This window comes from Lonchura striata, chromosome 12 (assembly GCF_050655825.1).
Source record: "Lonchura striata isolate lonStrDom1 chromosome 12, ASM5065582v1, whole genome shotgun sequence".
NCBI classification, from domain to species: Eukaryota; Metazoa; Chordata; class Aves; order Passeriformes; family Estrildidae; genus Lonchura; species Lonchura striata.
Genome location: NC_140714.1, coordinates 4,184,199 through 4,212,160, shown reverse-complemented (window position 1 = coordinate 4,212,160; position 27,962 = coordinate 4,184,199). Strand labels below are relative to the sequence as shown.

Below are 27,962 nucleotides of genomic sequence, written 5' to 3'. Positions count from 1 at the left end.
AGCTCCCATCTGTCCTCACACCCCGCTCCACTCCACAGCTGCTCCCAGCAGAGCGGCAAGATGCAGCTCTCAAGCTCGGAAGCCCGAATGCACCCGAGCTTCAGAGATGCTTCATGTCTCTCCCACTCCTGCCTCCTCTACCTCCTCTCCTGCGACACTCTCTTCTCCTGGAGCAGCAGATGTAGAGGAGCGGTGGTAGGAGGCAGACACATTGGAGGGGAGCCCTGCTGCAGTTCTCCTCCGGCAGGCTCAGGAGCCGCACAACGTGTGGAAACCAGCGAGGAGCGGAGCAGTATGCAAAGGGAAAAAAATAAAAAATAGTGCAAAGCGACAGCAGTGGGTAGTGCTGTTCCTCTGGGAGGAACAGAACAGGGGGAGGTGAGATGAACCAACTAGAGAATAGGAAAGGAACCAAAATGAAGAGGAGGAATAAAATGTAGAAGATGCAAAAAAGAGAAGCAGATGTTCTTGCAGCACTTATTCCTTCTGACATTCGTCCTCAGCTCTTCCATCTTCCTCCAGAACTGGGAAATGAGCTGCTATGTGCTCCCTTCCCCATTGTCACTACCCTGACCCTGTGCCACACACAGAATGACACAACCAAGAGCCCCAACACTACTCTTGGCAGTGCAGAAGGGAAATTTGAGGATAGCTACAGGCAGGACATGGGGCTCTGCTATGAGACACAACTAAGATGCAACATGACCTGGTGAAGCATTCCTGCTGTTCAGCCTTCTCAACCACCTTAGATTCAAACAACTCCCATCCCCATCTCATCTTCTTCCTTGTTTCATTAAATAATCCTTTTCCACCCACCCTGTTCCCAGCTCCACTGGTGCAGCAGAGGGATGCCCTGAGCCTGGGGAGATGCTGCTGTTTGTCAGTACAGTACCCAGCACCTCACTTGGCTGCAGCCAATCTGCAAGGCTGGTTCCACCCAAGGGCTACCAGCCAGCTCGTCACGGACAGGAGCTTCAACAGCAATCCTTCACTCAATAAAATGGTCAGCTGGCCATGAAGATCACAGCAGACTGGTCTGGACAAGTGACTAATGGGTGATTCCTATGCTGAAAAAAGAGAAGGGACCTGAGGTCCACATGTACAAACCCTGGCTCACATCCTGTCCCTGATGTGACAGGGGCACACTTGGAGCAAGGGAGCTGGCAATGTGCCTCATGCTGAAGCATCTCCTAGAATAGTTCAGTCATAAGGAAAGAAGAGTCTCTATTTTTCTTCCAGCAGGCTTAGTTTCTTTCCTCTGGAATAGATTCTGGCTACCAGTTAAGGAGATTCCCTCCAGAAAAAGACACTGGAAACAGAAACCCTTTCTTCCAAACCCACAGGGTGGAGCTGCCTGTGTCCCAGCTCTGCTGCAGTTCATCCTCCTGGACACTGAGGTTACTCCTGCCAGGGGGAGGACGAGTGGATTCCATGCCCCTGCCCTGCCATCCCACAGCCCACCCCATGGGCAAGGTCCCTGCCTGTGAGGACCCAGCACCACGCAGGGGGTAAATAGAGTTTTCCTCCAAAAAAACCCCATTTCCATTTTGTAATTTATTAATGAACTCCACCAATTTCAGGGAAAAGGTGGGTGAGGTATTTTCTTCAATACTTGGAGACACTACAGGGATGATGGGGGCAGACAGCAAGGGACAGTAGGGTGAGAGATCAGCCTCAGCCAATACTGGGAACCTGCAAACCCTGAAGCAGCTACAACAGGGAAAATGGCTACAAAAATCCTTTTTTTGAAGCATAAATGAAATCCTCAGGCGGTTACACCGCAAAAACACCTTCTGTCCCTTCTTCTAAAGAGTCACAGTCAGGACTCATCAAAGCCACTTAAAAAGTATCTGGCAAAAAGGTCCAAACATTAAAAATGGTTCTCTTTATTTTGGCATGCCAAGACTCACAGCATGTAGTGGTCTGTACCAGCAAGAAAGGACGGATGGGCCAACACATCCTGGTAAAATGAGAAAGGATACAAATGTTGGCTCCCTGTTCAAACTGAACCAGAACTGAACTGTTCCTGAGTGATGAAAAAAAATCTTATGGGATTTCCAGCTCATTTCTGTAGGCTCGAGATCAGATTCTGAACTACTGTGTTTATGCAAAAGTGAACCAGACCTTTGAATATTTGGAGTATTCACTGCTGAGACGCGTTTTTCTTGGATGTCAAAAGCACGGGAAGTTCTCATATTTTTTAACAGAGAAGAGAAGAGGGATAAGGTGGCGGGGGGGGAGAAGGAAGAGGGCCTTTTTGTTGCTACAACATAAATAGTATATTGCATACAGCTGCTTGCGCGCTTCCCTGTGTGGTCAACAAAACAGGGAACATATTTTAAGCTTGTTTTCCAAAACACTGCATGACAAACTTGTACTCAGAGGCCCATGAAATACAGCCCCTGACTGTGGACATCTCACCACGCTCCATCAGACACTCGCTGCTGCTGGGTGAATGAAGGAAGCAAAACATTGGGACAGCCCAAAACATGGAAAACTAAAGCTGCAAATCACATCTCTGCACTTCTATGGCACAACCTAATTTAGAAATGCTTGTCTAAACCTTAATTTTAACAGACTCTGGTAAAGCAAAAATAGGCAAGGTTAAGATGGAGGCGACAAAAATGATTAGAGGGCTCAGCAGATATGAGGCATGATTGATAAGGGTGGGAGTGTTTAGTTTAGCGAGAGATGAGTAAGAGGGGAGATGATAACAAGTTCACAAGTTGTGATTTGGCCTGAGAGGGTACATCTGGTGCTTTTGTCATTTCTCATAAATGCAAGAGAAAGGGGACATTGAATGAAGTCAGGAAGCAACAGCCACCAAAAAAAACCAAAGCAGATAAAATGATTTTTTTTTTCTTTCTTAATATACAACTCATAATTACTCTCTGGAACTTATTGTCACAAGATAGCAGGGCCAAGAGCATGGGGAGGATGCAAAGAAAGGATCAGACACTTGCAGAGATAGTAATGAGAGCATTTACAGCTACCTTTGGAAAGGTAAAAACAGAAATCAAGGTACAAATGTTTACACTTCAGGGCATGAACCAACCTTTAATTGCTGAAGGCTGGAAGGAAATTTTCCCCCATGGACAGGTCCTTCATGGGCTTCTGCCCAAGGGGTGGAGAGATCCCCTGTCCAACAGGATGCAACTACTCCTGCTCTCTGATCTTTCCAGGTACTTCAATTCTGATCCCAAAGTCCATTCCTCAGCCCACCCTGAGCCTCCTCAACCCTCAGGGAGCTTCTGGGCAAGGGGGGCCAGCCATGTCCCCCAGCCCAGCCCCTGCCCAAGTGCCTTGGCAGCTTGGTGTCCATGTCACCTGGCCCCAAGCTGCTCATTTCCTCTTTCTTCTTTACATCACATTCAAGTTTCAGGTCCTTATTTTGCTAGCCCTTCCCCTCCCTGCTATTTCAACTGCCATTTTTTCCTTCCTCAAACCCAAACCCCCAGCTCCAGCCCCTGCCATCCACTTGGGCTCTCCATGGAGCGCTGACCCCTCGGAGCCAGAAGGTGAAGCATCCACCTCCTCCTGCCCAGACCCACCAGCGATGCACAGACTTGAACAAAACTTCAAGATGTCAGGGAAATTTTCCCTTTCTTGACGTGAAGCCATTTCTCAGAGGAAACCTACATCACTGAGGAGGAGGAGGAGAAGGAGGAGGAGGAGGAGGAGGAGGAGGACCCTCCTGCCGATCTGCACCTGCGGGGCAGCGGCAGTCAGGCGCTATTACGGACCGCGGAGCTCATCAACGCGCTGGAACTGACATGCGACTCGGGGAGACAAAGAGAGATTTTGAAAGCAAGTCAGTCTATTAAATTTATACCTACCTGCACAATGTGAAGCAAACCACATCTCGGTTTCCTTTCATGTGCATGACAGTCTTAACTTGTTTCTTTTAATCCCATAAAAGCAGCTAAAGCATGCAACATGCTTCCTGGAGATGAAGCAAACCTGTATTTTACTTCCTGACAGTGATTTAGTTTATAGGGTGTTGTTTTTTTGTTGCTCTTTTTTTTCAGGGAAGATAATGAACATTGTCCAAAGTTGGTATTATAAAGGAAATGTTACATTCTAGACACCTAGCATTTAAAAGAGAATCCCATAAATTGACACTGTCTGTAACGGACCAAACACAGCTGCAACCCCTCACGCTGCACAGACACCAGCACTGGAGGCTGGAAGATCCCACCATCTCTTGCCAAGGTTTTCTTTGGAAATCAGCACCCTTCTGAAAATTCAAAGCGTCTCTCGTTTAGTCGGTCACACCCCAAGTGGGACTGGGGACATGACCAGGGCTGTATGACTACGCAATAAATCCAGCAAATCCAAAGGGCTGGAGCAGTAATCCATGGAAACGTTCCAGGCAAGAGGGGGGTTTAAGCGTTTTTAATTCCCAGCTGCAAACCCAACAAGCTGCCAGAAGGCGGAGACTGCCGAACACAAGGGGTTAATGGCCTTGCTAAAGAAAATTATACACATAATTTCCTTTTATCATAAAACAATACGTTTATTATTTTCTGTATATCTGTTAAAGGGCATGGCCTTCTGAGTGGAAAACAAAACACAGCTTGGTCACATGTTTATTTGCTTCAGCTACTCCCTTTCCCTTCTGATAAATAATCAAACATGCCATCCAGAAAAAACAAAACCAGTGAGCTGGGAAATTTGATGGTCATCAAATAGACTAAGATACCAAGAAAAGCAGCCCACTGTTCCCACAGAGAGTTTTCTGCCCCACACCTACACTAACATCTGAGTAAATAACTTCAGTCACTCTTTCCATTTTCCCCATGAAATTACTCCTACTGTTAAACAAATTGTCCTTAAGGCAGTTGCAAACACCATTTTTTTTTTCTGCAAAGTAGAACAACTTCTGAACATTAAAAAGCCAGACTAGCAATATATTTTCAAAATATGTTTGTTGTACTTGCGGTTTGGCTGAACACACAGCTTGATTTCTCTCGCTCTCGCTCTCTTTTCTAGGAAGATGGGGGTTTACAGTTTAAAATTTAAAGTGTTTTTGGATCTTGGAGAGGCAGGAAAAGCCTCACGGAGGATGGGTTTTCTCCGTAGGGCAGGCAGCATATTTTCCATTTTCTCTTATGTTTCACACTATACGAGCACCACGAATGCTTGCCAAAAAAAAAAGTTACCTGCTATTTCAGTGAACTTTTGCGGGAGGGAGAAACCACCGAGAAATATCAAGCAGTTTTTTAAGTCACTTGAACAGAGGGGAAAAAATCCAGCATCCGTGTTGTGACATGGATTACCCAGAGGATCTACACTATCTTCCAACAACCCCTGAAGACCATTCATACAACAATCATTAATACTGAAAAACTGCAGAGAAAATCCCTCACGTGAGAAGTTAACAACCATTACCCGGCGTGAGCACGCTTTCCCTTTCCTTTTGTAGTACCACAGGTCTAAACAATAGTCATATGAATGAGATAATAGCCATGCTTGTCTCAGCAGCCTGATTTTTATTAGCATGAAATTGGTACAAATATTAGCGAGGCTGGTTCGCATGCGGTGCCAGAGCCACGATGCAAACAATTTGTGGAAAACAAAAAAGCCATTCGGCGGGTTTGCGCCACGTTTGCTGCCCAGAGCAGAAGCAACGTTTCCCTTTCTTGGGGGGCTCTGTTGTTTGGGTATTTTTGGCAAAGAGAAGCTGCAGCACCCGGCGAGCAGCGGAACGGTGGCACATAGCTGCTCCTGCGCCAGAGGGGCAGCCACAAGGTGACAGGCAACCCAAAAGAGGCCTTGGCCCATGCCACAGTTCTCCAAAGCCATGCCAAGAACCCCGTCCTTGTCAACACTGCCATAAACAATCTGAACTGGCTGCTTTTGCTTCAAACCAAAGCAATTCCCCTCTCCTGTGCTCCAAGCTGCCTGCGCAAGGCAGCGCGTTCAAAGTTCAGCCCTGCCTGCACGCTCCTCTCCTCTGAGCGCTCGCAGAGAAAATGAAGAGTTTAACAGAGTGAGCTCTTACTGTCTGCCTTTAGATTTCCGTCTTCGCGCTGGAGATGATTCTGGCTGTTTCTGTGAAGCGGGGGCTGAAGAATGGTAAAAAGATGTTTGAATAAACAGGAAGTGCTGTGCAGCCGGAGCACAGGCTGGAGGGAGACGCTGGAGCACTGCCCTTTGCGGCAGCCACCGGGCTCTGCCTCCACAGTAGCAACCTCTGCTTTTGCTAAATGACAAAGAAACCGCAAAGCATTCCTTCCCTAATTCTTCCCTTGCGAAGTGGTGAGATCAGCTGGAGCTCACAGGTAATCTCAAAGTTGGGCTTAGCACTACGCCCAGCACAAAAATCTAGTGACTCTACACCATTAAACCCCCCCATCTGTAAGCAGAAACAGGCAGAACTAATTATGTCCCCAAACAGACCAAACAGCAGCCAGAAGCACACCTCGCTTCTCTATCTAGGCAAATTCGGATTTGCAAAGAAGTCCAGCCAAGCTTGACGTTCCTACCCTCGACAGTGCTGTGACTTGCTCTGGAAACCGGCTCGGGAGGCTGGCCGGGCTGCAGAGCTGTTTTCTCTGTGTGAACTGAAATATAAACAACCGCCCAAAAAACACAGCTTGTTTTGGGTGCAGGGACTTGCATTCAGCATCTCCGAAAGTGTAACTTCAGCATTCCAGCAGATGCCACCCATCCTTTGCTGTCTCCGTCCCCTCCCTAAAACAAACTACCTATTTAACTGCAGATGACTAACTGTCTCCCCACCCAATTATCAAAGCCCTGTCTGCTGTCATATTGGTGACATGACACAGATATTGTCAAGAAAAAGTAAACTGGGGCTGGCACTCAAAGGCAGCTCATGAAGAAATGAGCAGTTGAACAGCCATATTCAATAAAAAAGAGGAACAGGATTCCTTTAGAAAATGTATTGCTGTTGTGGCAACGTGCTGCTGCCACTGAAGGGACTGATTTGTTATTTAGCATGTAGTCTTGGACTGTCTGTCATTCTGGGTGCTAATGCTCCGCTAAAATAACTCATTGGGAGCTGTCAGTGGGATGTTTACATAGGCCCCCAATCTTTTCTTCATACAAGGAAATTTTTTACTGGAATTCATCTTCTTTTGATCTCACATTCAAAGCAACAGCAGCTTGATAGACATGCAAGTCTGAAAGCAAATCCAGACGCTGAAGATAAACCGCCAGAGTATGACAGGCAGGAGCATCTAAAGCTTATAAAAATGAAGAGAACAGCATGTCGTCTGAGTATTACAATAGCAGAAATCAAGAGACATATTAGGTGGAACTGATCAGCCACAAAAACAGTTCAAAAGGCAGATCATAGAAACAGAAGACTAAGCTAGAAAAAAAATAAAATTGGAAAGATCTGCTTTACAGAGGTATCACCTCCTTTCTGAGCACCGCAGCGTTTCTGCTCCAGCATGTAAACTTAAGGGGAAAAAAGACACAGGGCTGGTGCTGTCTCTACTAACTCAGCAGTTCTTACCTTCAACTCACCAATTAATTTGCCGACTGTACATTTCAATTATTTGTTATTCAAAGTGAAATAAAAATAGGACACTGTGCCACTCGCATCTATAGCCCAGCCGTTCCCAGCACTACAGGGATGGGGAATCGGTGCCTCTTCCTTAGGAACTGCATCCCCCTGCAAGGTGCAAAAGGGGCCCTGGCCTGAACCCTTGCCACCATTTTACCTTGTTCATCTTTACAAGAGCTGAGTCCTGAGGTGCTCCTGAGCTCTGCCTCTGCCACTGGTGCAGAAATATTCGTTCAGAAGGTAATTTTATTTAAATTGAATTACGTGTGCCACGGAGTCCACAGTTATGTTCCAAAGGCGACACTTGCCGGGAAACAATTGCTGAAACTTTCTCTACAAACCCATACATTTTTAATTTTTCTTCCCCAAATAAGCTTCTTATTCTAATTGAAGTCAGCAAATATAATGAAAAAGTAATTCTCAAACAATTTTGTACTTAGAGCTATTTGTTAACAAACACTGAACGAGCAGCAGTGTTAGGTTAAAGGGCAGCAGGATTCCACATTATAATTTAGCCTGCGGTTATTTCTGATTAAGAACACCCTCCGGGACGGCAAAGCAAGATCTTCTTTTGCAGCAGGCATAGCTTTTAAAATTAGCCTCTTCTCAATAATAAAACCAACAGGAAAACTGTGGATTTAAAACTGTATTAACCAATTTGAAGTAGTGCAATCAGTTTATGTCTTGCTTTCTGCAAACCACTGCTCCCTGCCTTAGTCAAGTTTCAAATGTAAAAATGCTGCCTGGATTCTGAAACTGTTGTAAGAAAGTCACCTTCTGTCATGCTTATGTAGCTATCTAATGTGCTAAAGGCTGATTATTTATCTTTAAACTGTACTAGTTTAATCTTTTAAGGTCACCACTAATCTGCTCCAACCTTTTAAAAAATAGCAGCTTTCAAGACTTACTGCTGGAATCACTAAACTCTGGGCTGAATGTCATTGTAAGGGATACATTAGCCAGAGTGAGTGTAGTTTTACAATGTAAACACCAAATATAAATCCCCACCTAAATGAGAAGAAAAATATGATGTCCATGCCAGGAGAAATACCAGTAAATAAGGCCAACGCCGTATTATTTCACACAAATATCCTTCCAAATCATGTTGCTATTTCTCTCTCCTCCCCCTCCCTTCCCAGTGAAAAACTTGGGTATAATTTAAAGGATCATTAGGTGTTTTTTCTTTATCTTTTCCCTTTCTCAGCAGCAACTTTGCCTGCCTGCTGTGAAGCCTCCTGACCGCATTTGGAAGTTGTTGCAAAGTCCAAAACCCCCTCATAGGTTATTTGTGTGCATGTGCTGCACAGCAGCCTTTTATACTCTTCTTTTTCCTTTTCCCCTAGACTTCTTCTGGACTTGAATGTCACAGTAGACCTTGAATGTGAAATGGCTTCAAGCTAATTGCTTTAATTGCTTGAAGATGTGCAGGCAGGTGAAACCTGATCCCCTTGGCCATTGTAGAGACCAGGAACAACATAGGAATGTTTACATAGTGGTTTGAGTTTAATAGACAGTAGAGCTGAGTTTCAGACAGCTAGCAAAAACATAGCTAATAGGTGACCTCTTAATGTAGTCCTCCTTTTTAAAAACAAAATACAATTTCGTTTTATACAAGGCAATGTCCCTAAATGCCAAGGTTATCTGCTTGACTTTTTGAGTGAGCATGCACTGTGTTGCACCTGACATTTATACCAGAAACTCTATCCTGAATGCATTTCCCTCTACCTTAAAACAAAAAGCACTTTATGTGTCAGTCACCTTACAAACAGATTAGAGACGGATGGGGTTTCCTCGTTAAGTGCAGTCATTTTAATTTAAAATTGAGTGTTTCTCACCACTGTCATATTCCTTCCCCCTCATCCCCTGGGCACTCCTACCCTCTGGTGGGCACTGGCACAAGTCCTTAGAAAGGTCTTCAGGAAAGGCCAAGTATTTTCACTGCTTTTCCAGAGCTTTTACTGCTTTTCCAGTGCTTCCAGTGCATTTTCACCAGACTGTTAAAATATATGACGCACTTTTGCAAAGACACAGTTTGGTTTCACACACGGCACAAATTCAGCAGCTCCTCCTCAGGCAAAACTCCTCCTGACTGAGAACTGCAGCATTCGGGGTCACTGACGATCAGGTTTGCTTTCCAAGAATCATGAGGTAAGTAAAACACACTTGAAACCAGCCAAAGACCAGTGAGCAGGTACAGCACAAGTGTAGAAAGCAAAGACTGAATTTGGCAGCAGCAGTAGCATAAAGGTATTTACCGTAGGTCTAGTCCAAAAAACAAACACTGAAAACAGGTAATACCAAATAGTCACTTTCCTGGCACAGGAACTTCAAGTTTTGTTGCCAATCCTAAAAAACAGTTAAAATCACTTGTATTGAGTGAATACCAGCTGAGAAATGACACGTGTTGTATCCCAGACAAAAAGGAATAAATAAAATAACTTTTACGGAGGAAGGAAAAAGGGAAGGCAGTCTGAGATGTATGACTGGAAAAAGCACAAACATACTGAGGGCAAAGGAGATGAGGCCAAACTAACATGACTTTCATACAAACAAGAGAGGAAAGCAATTCCCCACCACACAGCCCTACAAATAAAGGGCATTTCCAGACTGATCTTGGCAATTCTACTCAATAGGTTTCAAGTTCTCCAGTACTTTTAGGCTGGAGCTACTAACCCCTTGAACAGAAGCAAACAGAAGCAGGAGGGAGGCTGCTCCAGCCACTCTGGATGCAAACTGTGGCTCCCAGGAAGACAATAGATGCTGGCTGCTCTGCTCTACCTTGTCTGCTATTCCCAGTCCTCTGAAGCAAATGAGTAACTGATCTTAAATAATACAGAACAAAGGGAACAATAGGAGCTGGAAAGCAAGCTGGGATACTTGGGAACATGCCTCTTTCTTTTGAGAGAGAGTCTTGCCGGCACACATGCACACACTGAGTTACAGAATCACAAAAGTTGTTGTCCTGTGTCGTACCCCCCCACCGCCCATCACCTCCTTAAAAGCTCACCGTGGGGTATTAATAGATTATTTTTCTGCACGGCCTGAAAGATGAAGAAAAAAGGAGAAAGTTAAAAAAAAAAATAGAACAGAGTCAATGTAAAGATTTAGTATAAACTAGTCCAAGCCTGTGGGAGGACCGCTAAGTGGAAAAAGTAAACAGGGTCCCCCCAAGAAGCTCGCCTGGAAGCTGAGCAGGCAGCCGGTGCCTGGTACCCGCTGCCCCGCGCCCGGGGAGGTCAGCGCAGCTATGCTAAACTGACAGGTTCCGTTTACAGCAGGCCAGCACTTTGTTTGGATATACTGGCCTTGCTCACCGCCAGCTTAACAACAGATGGCTCGAAAACTTTCATTATGTTGCAGAGGGCTGAACTGCAAACAATCGGGAAAACTGTGAAAAGTTTTAACTCCCTGCGAGCCGAGCGGGGAAGCGCTGCCCTCGCCAGCCGGCGTCTCCTGCCGCCCCGGCCGTGGGCGCCTTTAAATTAATTAAAGCGGGATGGGATGATTAATCATACCTGCACACGGTCCTGGGGATGCCTGGGAAAAAGAATTTGCGATTTGACAAGGTCATTTCAATAAAAGTAGCATTCCAGGAGAAAATGGACTTTGACGGATTGCAAAGCTGATTTTAAACCTTCCTGAAGCCTCTGGCTCTAGGGAAGTTATAGAAAGTTTTCTGCAATAATCCTCTAATCGGGGTTTATCAGGAGTTTTCTGATGAGAGTTCTTCCATCTACAGAAACAGAGCCTCTGTCCCTCATATTCCCACAGCAAACTTTCACCCTCCACCACAAGAGAAGGCCAGCAAATAATTTAACATGCAGATCTGAATATGATTTATCCAAATCTGTGTATAATTTAAATATTCATCTAACTGATTTGATTCATATGCACCCTAATATCTTTTAACGCTCTAAGGCAGGTTATAAAGGCACCTTCCGAGGTTTAATTCAATTGACAGTCTTATATACATCTCATCACTGAAAACACATTATTTTATATTATTCCAGAAATGAACAAATCTGTTTTCCACAAATGTATTTTAAAAACGACTCTTTCCTGTTATTGAAAGAAAATTGTGTTTATTACTCCTTTAGCATAGTGTAAACTCATAAACGTCAACAGAGAGTACAAGGAAAACTGTCAACTAAATATTGTTTCCTTCATGAGCTGCTCTTCCAAGTCAATTACGCCTTTCAACTTCTGGGGCATTGTATGATAAACTGGCAGTAAAAATCATTCACATTAATATACCATGGTGCCTTGCCTGCAAAAGGTAATTAAAGAAGTAAATGACTCATAAGAATAGACATATTAGCTGCAAAATGAAAGGCAACTGAGCTGCCACATGAAAATATGTACCATTAAGATACTGCATTTTCATATTCCTGTAATCAGCTTCAGTAGACTAATGCTTATTTAATCCAGTTCTCGCCTAAGTCCATCAACAACTGTTTTTTGCTGTTTTCTCCTTCACTGAACATTATGTGTGCAGGTTTGGAATAAATACTGCAATAAGATTTTTGCATAGTCAATTGAAGAACAGGTTTTTTATCTTTTAAAAACTATTTTTCTTTCCCACCAAGAGGAATACAGCTGAGAAGGATACCAAGAAACCCCACTCTTCCTGGGGTTCTTTCAGTGCCAATACGCTTTGAGTGAAATATAAACCCCAGCCTAACATTAACCATTTTGATATGTGAAATACAGCAGGAAATCATCTTCCAGCTTTCCTATTCTTCATATGGGAAAGGTTTGCCTTGTAAATGCATGCTTTCATTTGGGTTAGAAAAATTAAGACAGGCTTTCTCTTTCTTAACTCTTTGACACGAGACAGGGCAAGGAGAGGAACGGGCACTGCTGGGTTTGTGGAGGAGGTGGAGCTGCAGGTTGGGGAGGCACAGGGGCATCACCCCCAGCCCAGCCCAGCCTCACCAGACAAGACCCAAACTCCAAACTCAGGCACCATTCTGGCATCCCACCTTGGCAGCAGGACCGCCAAGCTCAGCACAACACTCTCCTGACTTTTGGCAAGGGCCACTGCTGGGAGCTCACCCTGCAGTGCACATCTCAGCCCACCCCGTTTCTGTAGCCACCACACAAACCAAAGCCTTTTGGTGAAGGGTCTTGGGTTCAACTTCACAAGTTCATCTTTCTCCTCCCAAGGGGACAGCAGGGAAATGGTGAAATTCAGGGAACAAAGTACAGTTGCGTCCAAAAGAAAACACCCTACAAAATACTCAAACATGTATAACTCATCCTGTTTGTGAGCAGTAATTAAAATATTCTTTTCATCACAATAATAGCTCTGTAAGGCCAAGATCCAAACTGCTTTTGACTGCACAGCTCTCACAATTATTTCATTTTCTAAAGTATGGGGTGGAGTGAACTCCAGTATCTCAGCTATTGCTGTGGTGCTCTGTTGACAAATGCTGACTTTCCTAAACGGCAGACGCCGTGTGTGTACCATCCATCCTTTATTTATTGTGCCAGACACAGGTTTATCCTTGCAAAAAGAGATTTTTCAATAAAAATCTTCACACATTGCTTCACAACCTGCATTATATGTTGCTTATTTATCACTATCAGTACGAAATAGTGTTGGACTTAAAATGTAGGATCAATCATTATTTAAACTGTATTATTGCTTCTCCATTTGAGCAGACATCACTTTGTACCCACAATTAATGAGCTCTAGTCCTTTTTCTAATTAAAGAACAAAGGTTCTTGTGTGCAGAGTATAGAGTGACACTGTCTAGAGAACACACATTTAAATACAAGAGAATCCTTCTAATTACCTTACAATAGGATTTTTCATATCCAGGAACATAATAGGATCAAGAAATTAGAGCATTTCCAACAGCATTTACAAATAAGTCATTACAAAACACTGTTAAAAGGTAATAATGCATCCCTAAAAACAAGGGGACCTTATGGAGACTAGTGCCTAACACTTTGGCATTTGCAGAATTAACCTTTGAGCACTGATACAGTGAAAATGCAACACAGAAATTATTTTACAGATGTATATGCACAGAGATAAATCCAAAAAAAAAACAAAAAGAGGAGTCAGCTATTAGAGCCTAAACCACTTTAGGCTCACACAGATTAGGATCCAAACACATAATTAAGAAAGTCAGAAAGGTAACCTCGCTTTATCCAGTAATTAGGGCTGTTAGAAATCAGATACTGTCTCTTAAAAGTGTTACAAATACACGGCACTACTAAATAACCTGCACTGCTGGGAAAGTATACTCGCTATCAAGGGCAAAGCTGCTATACACTGAGGTAACAGTAAATGACAGACTGTTGTTCAAGTCCATTAGCTGCTATGTGATAGGAGCACATTCACTAGCACACGACCTGTGAAAAATCTTAGATCTCTTTAAATCTTTGAATTGGATTGCTGCATTAATTCTTAAGAACTGCAATCCTTCAACCAAGTCAAATTACCCTCATTAACAGGGGAAAAACTGCCTCTGCAATAAGTTTAAAAAAAAGAGATATTTATTACCTATAATCACTTTCACGTACTTCACCTGGAAGTGTGACAAACTGGGACAACAACTCCAGAGGCTGGCACCAGTTCAGCTGCTGGTGGGCCGGGGTGGAGGGGACACGCACGTGTCACCCTCTGTGCCCGCGCGCGCGCCGACATCCAGCGGGAATCCGTGCGCTTCTTGGGGAAAAACCTCAATGAATGTTCCAAGAAAAGAAAAATCACTAAGAATAAGCACAGGCGCTGAAGCGATCTCTGCGTGTGCCACTGAAATAACCGCAAAAGAGGAGGGGAAATTCCTCAGTTATTCAAGGCTTGATTAGAACACTACTTCATAATTAGGCATGTTACAAGTATTGTCATCAACCAGAAAATTCATGTACTAACTCAAAGGTCTCAGAAGCTGGCTCAAGCCTTCTATTCATTAACAACATCTGCTATTAATGTTTAACCTTCATAAACTTGCACCAAATATTCAGCATTCAACAGAGCTTAAAAATAAATAATTATTTTTATTTTGCACTGTTTTATTTGTGTGGTGATCTGCTCAGTTCTGCGGACATGAGGAACCACTACAACAGCCAGAGAGATAACAGACAAATATTTGGTCTTTGTTGGAAAGAAGATATTCCTTTCTCCAGTCACTGCTTCTCTGCACTTCAGATGCTACAGCTCTCGAGCCAGGCCAGTGCAGCACAATAAACAACAATGCAGACATACAGATATACATGCACCTATACAATGGTATGAATCATTTATTTTGAAGATGAAACTCCCTGAAACAATTTTCAAGATGAGTATTCTAAAGGATCCTCTGTTTAAATTTTTTTCTAATTTAGAAATGAGTGTTCCTGGGACGAAATATTCCCTGTGAAATGGGCAGCTGAGTAAGTCCAGGATCCAGAAATGAGAAACAGAGCGTTTCATCTTCATTTTTACTGCTGTGAATCCAGATGAGAGCCCCGATCTTACAGTCAGATCCTAATGGGCAGATCCTTGGAAGAGTCTCTGGAAAGACTCATTTCCACCAGTGTGGTTTTAATGTAAGCGTTGCAATCTGCTTGTGCAGGCTCATTTACAGCGTGGAGACAGAGCTAAGTGGTGAGCTAATGCGACCATCTAATGACTCCTGGAAGCGCATCCGGACATCCCCTGTCCCCGTCCCTCTTCCCACGGATGGATGTCGGGAGCACAGCCCCTGCTGGGCCCTTCCTGGCTCACAGGGGAAGCCCTGGAGCTCTGGTGGGCACGTCCACAGTTCCCTGCCTTCCCTGCTCCGTCCTGCCTGCACCGACCCCTGCTCAAGCCGACCCCCAAGTCTCCACAGAGCCTGGAATTCCAGGATCAGATCCCGCCTGCACTCATCTCACTGTCATTTTCTGATCTGCAGCAACGCCAAGATACAAACCAAGCCACAAAAGTAATGAAAAATACAGCTCTTTTTGTCTTCAAACATGACATTCATGGCGGATTCACTGTCTGCATGTTGCAGCACGCTCTATTCTTAGCACCGTGCCTTTTAAAGTTAGGCCCATTATTTTCTACGGTGTATCAAGATCAGTATGTATAACATATGCCATATTGTTGACACTTCCCTGGATGTACTGCACACCATATGCCTAAAGCACTAAAAGGGGTGATGAACAGAGTGGCAATACTGAAAGGAGAACAAGATACACGGAGCATGTTGAATGAATTCAGTTATATAATTCAGCCAATAAGGGTTTCCATACATTTAACAATCTCTTTTTTTTTTTTCCCCCCCTTTTTCTTCCCCCCTCCCCCTTGTATAAAAATGAATTTAACAACTTTCCACTGTGAAAAGTTAACACGCTGGACACGTATTCAAAGCAAACATTTAATCACAGTGGGCCCACCAGGTCTAAAAAGTATACATGTAAAGATAGATCATACATAATCACACCAATAAAACAAACAAAAAAGGACTATTCATACATTTTAGCAATAAACTAAAAAAATAAAACATACAGTTTTGCTCCTGCTTCCACTTGTCCTTTATTTTACCTTGTATAAATCTATACCCCAAGTCCAATTCCTAGAACTAGGAAAGATGTCATCTCGCCCATCTTCAGAGCTTTATTTACTAGTTTCTCTACCAAGAATTATTATTTGAAGAAGCCAGAAACTAATGCTCTCTTACACTACAGTATTTTTGTCCAAATCTTCTGGAACGGATTATAAAATTGAAATGTAAGAAGGAACACAGCCGAGCTATATTTATAACACGAATGCTGCTCTTCAGCATCTGATACATACACATGTGTATCCTCATTTCCATGCCATCCCTCAGCACGCTCTAATGGGTACACTAACTGCGTACTCGTCATTAAAATAAAAGAAAAAAGAGGGAAAAAAAAGCAACTGACTCATCACTGAGAACAGTTTTGACAGTACTTGCATGCAAAGCCCTGGCAGAGAGGTTCAAGCTATTTAGTTGTGACCGGATAGAAATCACAAATTTTGGACTGAATTAATAACTAAAAAAAAAAAAACAAAACAAACTCTCAGCACAGGTACAGTTGATGCACAGGAGAATCTCCAAGTTTAGCCCTTGCTACCTGGAGGAAGGAAAAGATCTGGAAAGCAGGATCACTGCAAGGAATCCCCATTGCCGAGACACTGACAGGGTCAGGAGAAGGGAAGAGAGATGCAGAAACACCCGGCAGGAACACCCAGGACCCTTCCAGGGGGAGAATCCCAGCTGGCATCAAGCACAGGGGAGGTGGAGGGAAGCAGGCTGCTCTCCTGGCACCCTGGGAGCACAGCCAGCTCCTCACAGGGATGCTGCTAATGCTGTGGACCTAATGATGCCACACAAAGCTGAAGCTTCCCCGTCCTCTGTCGTTAGTGCCACGATGCACCCACAGGCAATGGATCAAAGGGGCTATGAGAAGATAAGGAGAATCCATTTTAATTTCAAAACATGAAAATTCTGGCACAGATCACTACAGAAGATCAGTTCTGTTATGTATCCATGGTGTGTTGAAGGGGAATGTTGCATTTTAAATGCACACACACACACACACGTACCTATTTATCTGAGTAAACAGTATCATTAGCAGAATAAAACAACCTAAAAGGAACATGAGCCTTTTGTTAAAAGTGGAAGACAGAATCTTCTTCATGAAAAACATCAAAGAAAAGGAACACATGCTCATGTTTAAAAACAGTCTACGCCTAATACAGAACATCAAGATGTTAAAAAAAAAAAACAAAACCAACACAAACCAACACAAACCCCTCCTTTGCTTCACAATATTTTCCTTAGAAACAAACTTAGTTTGTTTCCTGCTGACCAGGAAAGGGCTGCCAGTGCCCATTTAAAGCACTGGCTGTGCAATCCACTGAGAACTCAGATAAGAATTAATATACAGAACTTTCACATTGTCAAAATCGGGACAAGTGGAAGTTCTGTGAGTGGAAACACTTGCAATGCATCAGTATTAGGCCAGAAGGTAAACAGAGGAGTATGTTCCAAAAAATTAGAAAAGGAAGGGGTTTAGACAGGCATGCCAGTGCCTGCTGCGTTCCTTCTCTGAGCTTTCTCTGAAGGAAAACAAAACAAAACAAAGCAAAACAAAACACCTTCATTTTGCAAAAGCTAGGACTGTACAGCTATTTGCAGAGGGAAGTGGTGAGCAGGCAACACCTCCCGTCAGCATCCCTGGGGCTGTGCCTTCAGTACCTCAGCACTGGCCATGTGATGGCAAGAGAGGGTGTGAAAAAGTCTTTTACCTTCTGGTCTCTAGCTCAGGGCTGGTCCAAGTAGAGCACAGCCAAACTTTCTACTGGCTGTTGGCGACGTTAGCTTGATGGACCTCGTCCAGTTGCTTGTGGACTACTGTCCATATTAGGAAAAAATCCCCACTTGACACTGGCACTGGGATCCAGCCCTATCCACAGACACCGGCAGCACTACAGACTTTGCCTCAGCAGCCAGGTTGAGACTCAAGGATCACAGCCATGTCAATGTGCCCAGGATCCTTAATAAACAGAGTCATATGCAGCCAAAAACAATTCTACCATGGCTAATTAAAACATCTCTTGTGCTCGCTCTGTAAGAAAACCCACACAACAATACATGAGCAACAAAAACAAAAGTAAAAAAATCCCCTAAACCACCCTGTGGTGAACTTTGCTTCCTTTTCTGAGCAGTACTGGTGGTGTTTGCAGGGGAGCTCAGGAGAGTAAAAGGGCACTGCCACCAAGGCAGCTTTTAATTCTGCCAGGCAGATCCCCCAGACCTGTAACAAGCGTCTGCTTCCTACCCACCAGGGCCATTAATCACCCAGACTCCTAAAAGGTTCAATTCATGTGCCCACTCAGAGAACCCATGAGATGCCTGATAGTCATGTGTCATTTGAGAAGGGAACAAATCTGTATTCTTCTCTGAACTGAGGTAGCTCCTATTACCAAGAGACTGCCTCCCCTGGGAGCGACCAGAACAGCGAAATGAAGGAGAGCTGACTCAAACCTCTGCCTCACAAAGACACATAATTGATGCAGAAGGGAAAGAGTTATTAGGAATCTGCCACTACCCTTATTTTGCCAATAATCTGGGGAATTGGTGAAAGGGTTTTAAAAGTGGTGAAAAATATCTCTGAATTTTTACTAGATACATCCCAGACAGACAGGCTGCTCTCCAGGAAAGAGAGCCCTCCTCCTTGGGTAAGAGCTTGGCAAAAGCTTGCCACCTTAAAATTGGACCATTTCTTCTCATGATTAACTTCACTCTACCTGGGACCTTTTGAGCAGCTGGAGGTGATGCCTGGTCTCTATGCATGCTCACAAATCCTTTGCTTCTCTTGATATCCCCTGCTTCAAAATCTCAATCCTTATTTACTGATGCTCTCAAAAGCCTGAGAGATACCAACCTGGGTCTACATGAACCAGGGGTAACTGACCCCCCCAGACAAGGCTGAAACGTGACACACAACTATAATATCTGACACTGCCATTGCCTGTACATGACAGCTGGGAAGAAAAGGGTACAAAAAGGGAAAGGTGCACTTTTTCAGCTTAAAAAATAAATGGTTGTATTGCTCTGCATCTGATAGAAAATTAAGGAAAAACAAGCTGGAAAAATCTTTCTCTCCTGCTGCTTCTTACTGCTTTTTTTCCTTTAATTACTGCTCTGCTAGGTAAATAATGGATAAAACTGAGAAAAATATAAAAACCTACAAGCACACCAGCAATTGCTTCACATCCTTGTTATTTTCCTGGCGATACCCATGACTCCATAGAAATGTTATCCACATTCTCCTTTTTAAAATTTTCCCCCTTACAAAATTCAGATACAAACTAGTGAGTGCAACTAAGTTTCAGACAGCCTGGCATATTCACTGCCACTGGATGCTTTACCTTTCTCACTAGCACCTTTTGATCTCTCAGGCTTTGGGAACACTAAGCTGAACCGATCTCCTGCTGTAATTCGTAATTACCAATTCACAGCTATTTCAGCACTCTGTAGCTGCCAGCCTGCTGCTCAAGTATCAATACAGAATTGAAAAATGCTGAATTTTTTTTTGGCCAGTTGAGATTTTTTTCAAAATTTTCCCCATTCCTCCACAGTGCTACTAAAACCGCGCTGAGCTGCCGCTGTTACCGAGGAGCCAACCTGGATGCTTCGTGCTGCACAGAGTAAAGAGGAGGCTGCTTTCAAAGGGTTTACAGCATTGAAAAGGAGGTTATGATACATAAACAGCCCTTTTCAGGTTCAAAAAATCTTCTCTTCCCATTCAGCATCACCATTATCCCTATTGGTTTCCTCTGCCTGCAGCTGCTCCCCAGCAGGCAGATACAAAACGCGGCTCCGCGGGCGACGGCTGTGCTCAGCCCTGTCCCCTTGGCAGGAACGTGTCACCACGATGATTTCCCTCCAGCACAGGAGAAAAACAGCCATGGGACACAAAAAACAGCCACCGTGGGCCACAGCTTGGTCCCAGCCCAAGAAGGGGGCAGAGCTGCCTGTGTTGGGCTAATGGGGCCGTCCTGGTGGCCACCTCTGTACCCACAACACAATCGCAGCTATTGTTCTATGGCCATGAAAAATTAGGTTGGACAGTTAAAGTTTCCCACTCCAAGTGTTAGTATGAGGCCCTGTAGTATATTTTGCTCTCGTGGCTTACCTATGGGACCTTCAGCAAAGGAAGTCCATGCTGGGAGTGAATGTAAAATATGGGATCATGCAGGCTGGAGAGAAAGTCTTAACCAGAGTGTTTGGATTAAAGTGTTTCACCAGCAATCCTTCATTAAGCCTTTGCTCCAGGTACTTTTATAAACTACTAGCAACATACAGTCCCTTCAAAATCATCCTGAAGTCCTTCAACAAAACTAAAAAGCCTCTTGTCCACCATCTCAGTTTACACACAGGGCAATGAAAACACAGAGATGAGAGGAATTCAACACTGGAAACAATACTCATGAACTACAAACAGACAAGTAGTTCTGAACATTTAGAAGTTAAATTAGATGCAAAAAGCCTTTTCTTTTGTTGCTTACTACCATAACTCAAACCCTTTCTGTTCCTCTCTTCAATATAATCAGTGGCTTTACAAATTGGTAAATCCTCGTGTTCAATTTTTGGTGCTGAAAACAAAACAGAAAATGACCCTTTTGCTCTTCAAACAACCTTAAGACAGAAACACTTCACTATTTCCCTGTTTGGTGGGGAAACATGCCAAAATACCAACACATCCCTGGCTGAAGCTTGGCTGTGCTGCAGTTTAACACCACACACAAGTCCTGCAGACCAGCACATGCAAAGAGAGGTCTCACAACAAAATCCCAGCCTGAAATACTCCCCAGACACTGGAAAAGTTCAGGTCCAAATCCACATCCAGGTTTTGTATCTCAGGTTTATACCTAAACCAAATATAAGGATTCTCTTGACTTCTTCCCAAGAATAGTCTTTTAAGACATAAGACTCCAGAACCAATAAAAAAGGTAATTTAACAATATCTCTAGTGTGTCACCAATCATTTAAAGGGCCTTGAGGCTGCTGCATTCCCACTACAGTGCAGCAGCTTTCCCACCCTGCTGGTTTTCAATTGACACCCTCTGTGTTGATATTTTTTTCCAGGTTAAGCCTGATGGCATTTTTTAAGCTTCCCCTCACAGCTGATGTCCTCTGCTTGTGCCAGTGCTGGGTCCCAGCAGTGCTGCCGTGGGCAGTGCCAGGCAGGGCAGGGCATGGCTCTGCTGGAACCCACAGTGGTGGGACCAGGGGTCTTCTCCTCCCTGTCTGACAGGGCACAAGGCCCAGGAGAATATCACAAATTTAACTTTCAAAAGAAGAAGTCAAAAGGGAAAATATATTAAAAAAAAAAAAATCCCTGAAAAAAAGAAACCCCTATGAAGAGGCTATGATCAGGATCTCATAGCAATAACTAACCTCAGAAACTTGCCAGTGTATCTATCACTGAACTATCTATTTTTTGCCAAAAAGGCAAAAATTGACCCTTGCATATATTTTGCTGGTCTGAGCCCAAAGACTGCTTGGAAGATGGAATATCTGAGACAAAGGAAACACTTCATCTTCCCTGGGCGTGAGTGGGACTGTCACCAATTAATTCTTATTTTCAGAAGTCCTGGGCACAGCCCAAAAGGCCAGGAACTGCTGGCAGACAGAGCTGCAGCCTGAGGCACCACCAGCCTGTGTCCCCACCCAGCTCCTGCACTGAGGTGAGCACAGGACAGGCACATCTACTCCTCAACACCTACAACCTCTAATCATTCTGCAGAGCTCACTGCTCCATCAAACACAACCATCCTGGATCTCTACCTCGGTTTCTGATGCAGAGCAACAATGGGTGTTATTAACAGAAAAGAGTGGAACACTTAAAATGCACTTACCTACTGCAAGTAAAATTAATAGGCTTTAAAAAAAAATCTTGAAAAAGTTTTCCTTTGCAAACACCTAGAGCATACCCCACCACCAGATTCAGGAGGAAGTTTTCAAATGGGTAACAGCTAAATGAATATATCTGCTAAAGGAATCAGGGGTTTTTGTGCACTCCAAGGTTATGTGTTTAGCAGGCTTTGATACTTCAATGAAAAATTGAGGTGGCAATGATTTGCAGACTAAATTAATGTTAAATACTTCAAAGAACTGGACAAACAAGTCAGCAGCAAAAATTTTATAGGTTCACTTCCTTCAAGGGAACTTAAAGAGCCAGCATTTTATTGCTGAGAATTCTAGTCACTCCTTTTACCCCTCAGCATCTGTTTGAAATATGTAGTAGACAATTGCTTTTTTGGCTCTGACTCAGGTGGTTGAAATACAGGACAAACAGACTACTGTATATAAGCTTTCCTCCAGCAATGAAAATTTTTATTAACTCTCTTGCATAGCAAACTCGGCTGCTTAGCTTCCAATCCCTATAGAATCATCAAGGAATGTGGCTACTTATTAATTCCGGTGGTCAAGCACAGGGTGGATATGTTGAGACTTGTCTGCAATACGTAACCTCACATTTCAAAAAAATAAGAGGAAAAAAGGAAAGCTACAGAGGGAAGGAAAAACATAAATGAGTTCTGTTTAGTTCATCATTCATAAGTGTAAAATTCCAAGCTAAATACTAGCTCTGTACATAAATATGTCAGCCCTGTCAGACGTTCCAGCCAAAGAAAACAAGACTCACGGTGGAGGGGTTCAGAATTACCCTCAGAGCCATGAACCTGCCCCACCTTCCACTGCTGTGTCAAATTCAGGAGTTTTCCCACATTGGTGCTTCATAAAAACACCCTGTAGACACTGCCTAAAAATTGCTCTTCTCACCCCACCCAGCTGAAGGACTGAGGAAAAGAAAAGAACAAGGACAGAGGTACATAACACAGAAAGGAAGGTTCTTGCTCCCCAGGAGACTTTATTTAGAATGAACCTGGCCACCTGAAACTCCTACATTTCATTGCTTCTTCATCCTTCACACTGCTTGTGCAGGGGTGACCACTTCTGCAAAGCTTTTGATCCCTGAGAAACGCTGTGAGATGTTTTCCAAAATTTAATGTTGGATAAAACTCCCTCTTCAAGTTGTGGTTACAGCCAATTTGAGCCAACCTGAGGCTGTTGTGGTGCTTTTAGCCTTCTGTTGTGTTTCCAATGTCATAAATACCTAATAGCAGTGGTCAACATTTAAAAATAAATACTTGCCACATATTTTCTACACAAAGCAACTCCAGCTGTCTGAAACTTGCAGATAATACCAATTTTTGCATTTTTAGCTAATATTTAACACATAGATTATTAAATAGCTGGACTTAAAGCTCTCTTTGAGTTGTGTTATATTGTTTGTGAAAGAAGGCCACAGTCTACAGCGAGCTGTCAATTTGCTCCAGCTAATTTCCACACCAACAAATTCAACAGTCTTTCCACCAATGCCATAAATCAGAGAATGACTGCTACATTAGGAGTGTGAAGAGCCATCAAGGGCTACCTGTAGCCCAGACCTCTCTATTGTGACATGTCCCATGAGGCTGAATCTCCTTGGTCTGATCCACCACAACCTCAAGCAAAGTCTTTACACAATCTTCTGGTCATGACACCCTACAGGTATCAGTTTGACTTAGATATTTCTTCCAGTTTCTCCAGAGAAAGCACAGAGGAAGATGCTTCTCATCCCTTTACAACAACTGCAGGTGCTGGGTGAGAAGAATGAGACTTTTATTTCTTCTATTTCTTACTGCCAGCACAAAGCAGGGTTTCCCTTCCAGCTTTCAGCTCCTGCTCACTGTCCCTCTCCAGCACCTCCGTTCATCTGGCGAGCACTCCCAGCGCTGCAGAACCTCAGAGCTCACACAGGGAGCACCCAGCTCCTCCAGCAGACAGATATGGTAACAAGCATCACATGTGGCTCTCCCAGATGGTGGCCAAATAGCACAGATACCTGCCCTGAGGTTTGTTTTGCATGGACAGCGAGCACACCTGGTACCTGGGCCAGCATCCACCTCCAGCTCCCAGCTGGGCAGCTGTGGCCACCAGCCTGCAGAACTGTGCCCAGGCTGCCTGGGCAGCTCATCAGGAAGCACTGTAGGTGTGCAGCCTCACAGATACATGACCACTGCAACTCACCCGTGTCCAATTTCTTAGAAAGGAATTGTTCAAAGCTGCAATCTGCTGGACCAAAAAAAGGTAAAGCCCTGTGACCCTTAGGGGACAGCCTCAAACCCTCTCTCCAAACAAAGCCTGCCACACACAGGCTCTAAAAGGGAAGTAATTTTGGTGCACAGCCACACCAGACTTTAAGTCTTCTGAGTTATTCGGAGACCAAAAGAAAAAATATCCTTTTCATAGAAAGACAGGTGCTAGATGAAACAAAAGCAGATTCCCGAGGAAATCTTGGAAAATGAGGTACACAATCATATTGGAAAAGGCTATTCATACCATTTGTTGAATTTTCCTTCAACTATTTATCCAAAACAGCCAGAAAATCATGGCAGTATCATACAATAATGGTACTCCGACCAAGTGCTGAAAGCTGCACCCAGAGTAAATACTGTATCCTCCTCATAATGAATATCTGGCCTTTTGTCACCACGTAGGTAAGGAAAGGAAGCAAAGTACCTGATCATACAGTTTTCAACCTTCCCCAATATATGGAATGCCAGAAAATCCAGAGAGAGACAATTACAGTTTAGAGAGCCCAGTCAACCATTTAATCCTTTCAATGCTGTACTTGGGAGCAATACATATACTGAAATCATAGCCAGATAGAACTGGTCCTAGAGGCAGAAGAATACTTAAACAGGAAAACAGGCAGTATTTTCTGCTTAGGCTGGTTTATGCAGCAGCATGTCATGGCCTGAGAGGTCTTCAGGTGCCACCACAGGGCTCTGGATCTCTCCAGCCCCTCACACTTCCAAGGTGTCTGAGGCAATCATACAAGTACTTTACATAACGTTGTGTTACTTATGTCTTAGGCAAATTAGGCACTAAACAGAAGTGCCAGATTAAACACCACACATAAATCTCATAATAAACTGTAAAAACAGTTAAAAGCAAAAAAGCATTGTAATAAACTGCTCCTGGAATTGCCTGATGTTGCAGCCCTGAGCCTAAGGATGTGCTTCAGTGCTGGTGCTGCCTTATCCAGTTACACAGGGTGCAAGAGGACCACAGAATCAATGACTGCCCTGAGCTGGAAGGGACCACAGGGATCAGACACCTGTCCCTGCACAGGAAGGTGTGCAGGAGACACCTGAGGGTGAGATGCTACAGGACCACAGCAGGCTCTGCCTGGAAAAATCTTGTTGTGGCTTTAACACCTTGTGCTTGTCAAGTACCACCTGAGAAGGAGACAGAACAGGTGAGCACACCTTGCTGTGGTAACACTTTGGTGAAGGTGACCTGAGAGGCTTCTCCTCACTCTGTCACCCCATCTCGTAGAGACAAACCTCGTGCAGTGCAGGACAAAGGACACGCCAAGCTGCAGATGGACTGACAAGTTCCATCACCAATATGTCACACACACACAATTTTGAGGGCAATAGTGATCTTCAGAATTGCTTAAAATTGTGCTAAGGTGGTTATTTTCTAGCCCAAAAAGACTGGAAAAAACACAGCAAAAATCCTGCCTGATTTGCTAATATTCTGTTTTCTGGATAATAGTATGGCCTTTTAACTAAAATATTGCCACCTCTCACCTTTTTTCTTTTTGGTGCCTTCACTCTTCATTCTCATTTAATATTCAATTTCAGCGCCCACAATAAAGCTGGATCCTGCAGCTTGAATTTGGGATGCTCAGCCCAACAGTTCTGGGACTTGCCAAAGTAGCAAATCAACTCAAGTAAGGTGCATGACTTAATTACATTTCTCTGATAAAACACCACATTCTTATAGGACACCCCAAATAATGTGCTTTCCCTGGAATATCCAGAGCCTGAATCATCTGTTTTACCCCTGTCTTATGCTGGCTTAGCACCACTGGCAACAGCAGCAGCATTACACAGATGTGAAGCTGAAATAAATCCAGGGAGACACAGACACACCACAAGCACACTGAAATTAATGTGCTTTTCACTGCTCTCCGTGTACAAACACACGGGGAAAAGGAGGAATAAAAAATTTTTCTTTTCTTCCTCGCTTTTCGCAAGTTCCTGGCTATCATTCTGAAATGTAGATATTCCCATCATGCCTCGGTGTTTTTCAGCCCCATGATGCCCTCACTTTTGATTGTATAGATGAAGTTGAAGTGCACAGGGTATTTACTGATCCAGTTATCTTGTTCTGTGACAGGCAGAATCAATCAATCAAGGGGCCAGCTTTATGCTTACGTATTCCAGGCACATCTCCGCACTTCAGGATACGAGATCACAGTGTTATCCAGCCAAATTTGATCAACAAATGCAGTTCCCCTGTGCCACAGCAATCTCAGATGAAGATGTTATTATGTGGAACTGAGCAAAGTGATAAAGACAGTACAGAAAAGGGAGGAAAAGTCCAGCTGGACCTTTCTGACAGCCTCTATATACTACAGCTGCAGCATCCCTTTTTCCAAGGCTAACAAAAATAGCACATTCCCAAGAAGCTGTTGAAATGCTTTCTGGCCACCCTGTATCTGTTGGTACTTAATGAAAGAAATGTTATGCCACAGAGTTTGCTAACATGTTTTTAAATGTTGGATAACAGATTACACCCCTTGCCACTGTATTTATGGAGGTATTTATAACACAGGGTCACACACTGCATTTTTCATCACTCTGTTGAGAACAAGTATATCATAACCTGAAAGTCCAAAAATGTATTTTAACATCATAGCTGGCTTAAGCAACCTTTAAGGATTTTTATTTTAAATCCCAGCTACAAAAAAGATGTAGTTGAATGTGTAAATGTTGAAAATTGTCTCAAGGAGAGTTGACACAACGCTTTTATTTTGCCAATAGCTTTTCACTTTGCTATTGCCCTACAGTTTTTTTTTTACATTATTTAATCCAAAATACCATCTTTTTGATTCTACCTTTCTTTGCATTTTAAATCTTTAATGGGAGCCTTTGGCAGTCCATGGGCACAATTATTAGATATCTGCTGAGAGAAATTGAAAAATTAATCATACTTTCCATTTTATATTTCAGTACTATACATAAAAATTATCTAGTCTTAAAGCTGCATTCTGTGGTCTGTCGATATGCTCTCCCCAACATGGTAAATACTATGCAAGAATCCATGTATCTCACATTCAAATCTCTCCAGCTAAACAGATAAATGGAGAATGCCACGTTCTCTTTTCAAGTGCAAAATTTATTTCAGATCATTTTTCAATTAAAAGGCATCTGCTGTTATTTCTTCTGTTATGGACTGCTTAAAAAATCACTCGAAAAACTACCCTAGACTAATCATATGGATGATACTGAAGTTGTTTATTACCCTTTTATGGACTTAGGTACTTATATTACAGCTTTTCACAACTGTATGCAAAATGTGTAACATAATCTTTATGCAGTTTATTATAGAAACTGATATATGCATTAATCTGACCTTTGTCTAAATAGACCCTTAACCACTGGGAAAAAAAATCCAAAGGCATCTATCAGCATGTGAACAGTATCAAAACTGCTAAATCTATTAACTTTGTTTTCCTTTCACTATTATTAAACTGGAAAGCAAAATTCAGCTGGAAAATTATGCCATTTGGGTTCCCTTGTCATCATGTAGTAAGTATGAGAAATATATGTGGAATAGCCAAATGGCCAATAGACAAAACACCCACTCCAAGTGACGTACTGTTTTCCATACCACTCAGACAAAATCAAAACAACAGAGCTGTTGCAAACAAAAACAAAATAACATTTCCCATAAGCATTCCAGACAGAGAAAATTTACAGGAAAAGAAAGCTGGGAAAAGACCCAGAGTGATGCGAGTGTTTGTACCTCCAGCCATAAAACCCGATTTTGGTTGAGCTGCTAAACAACAG

General features: G+C 43.3%; 1 protein-coding gene and 1 long non-coding RNA gene across 23 annotated transcripts in view; one reads left to right on the top strand and one right to left on the bottom strand.

Moving 5' to 3' along the window:
- LOC146766229 (uncharacterized) overlaps positions 1–6,085 on the top strand; it is a 26,762-nt gene extending 20,677 nt beyond the window's left edge. The window contains exon 3 of the long non-coding RNA XR_014958043.1: positions 1–6,085. This exon is cut by the window's left edge and continues 8,528 nt beyond it. This is a non-coding gene — a long non-coding RNA (uncharacterized LOC146766229).
- Positions 1–27,962, bottom strand: part of FOXP1 (forkhead box P1) — a 380,257-nt gene that overhangs the window by 119,421 nt on the left and 232,874 nt on the right. The window contains exon 1 of one of the 22 annotated variants that reach the window (XM_085590039.1): positions 6,005–27,962. The exons of 20 other annotated variants lie outside the window; for them this stretch is intronic. The gene's annotated coding sequence lies outside the window, so the exon portion shown is untranslated. Of the gene's footprint in view, positions 80–6,004 lie in introns of those variants that run through there. One more of the 22 variants, XM_085590044.1, reaches the window with a different exon arrangement.